Here is a 1,215-nt window from a genome sequence, read left to right on the forward strand (position 1 = left end):
TGAAATCACAGAAAAACACACAAACTCATAGTAAAGTCCAGAAATGTGAATTTAACATAAAAACTATTGAAAACATCCCTAAAAGTCGCTTGAACTTACTAAAAACTACCTAAAAACAATGCCAAAAAGCGTATAAATTATCTGCTCATCATAACACCAAACTTAAATTGTTGCTTGTCCCCAAGAAACTGAAAATCAATTAGGATAAAAGGAAGAGAATATACTATAAATTCCAAAATATCAATTAATATTAATTCTAATTAGATGAGCGGGACTTGTAGCTTTTTGCTTCTGAACAGTTTTGTCATCTCACTTTTTCCTTTGAAGTTTAGAATGATTGGCTTCTCTAGGAACTTAGAATTTCGGATAGTGTTATTGACTTTCCTAGTTAAGCATGTTGATTCTTGAACACAGCTACTTATGAGTCTTGGCCGTGTATGAGTCTTGGCTGTGGCCCTAAGCATTTTGTTTTCCAGTATTACCACCGGATACATAAATGCCACAGACACATAACTGGGTGAACCTTTTCAGATTGTGACTCAGCTTTGCTACCAGTTAGAGGTATCCAGAGCTCTTAAGCACACTTTTTTTACTTTAGATCACGACTTTAACCACTCAGTCTCAAGCTTTTCACTTGGACCTTCATGACACAAGCACATGGTTAGGGACAGCTTGATTTAGCCGCTTAGGCCTGGATTTTATTTCCTTGGGCCCTCTTATCCATTGATGCTCAAAGCCTTAGATCCTTTTTACCCTTGCCTTCTGGTTTTAAGGGCTATTGGCTTTTTCTGCTTGCTTTTTCTTTTTCTTTCTATTTTTTTTGCCATTTTTTTCGCAAGCTTTCTTTTTCACTGCTTTTTCTTGCTTCAAGAATCAATTTCATGAATTTTCAGATTATCAATAGCATTTTTCTTTGTTCATCATTCTTTCAAGAGCCAACAATTTTAACATTCATAAACAACAAGATAAAAAATATGCACTGTTCAATCATTCATTCAGAAAATAAAAAGTATTGTCACCACATCAATATAATTAAATTAAATTCAAGGATAATTTCGAAATTCATGTACTTCTTGTTCTTTTGAATTAAAACATTTTTCTTTTAAGAGAGGTGAAAGACTAATGGATTTTATTCATAGCTTTAAGGCATGGTTTACACACTAATGATCATGAAGTAGAAACACAAAAACATAGACAAACATAATACTTAAAAAC

This window comes from Arachis duranensis, chromosome 4 (genome assembly GCF_000817695.3).
Source record: "Arachis duranensis cultivar V14167 chromosome 4, aradu.V14167.gnm2.J7QH, whole genome shotgun sequence".
NCBI classification, from domain to species: Eukaryota; Viridiplantae; Streptophyta; class Magnoliopsida; order Fabales; family Fabaceae; genus Arachis; species Arachis duranensis.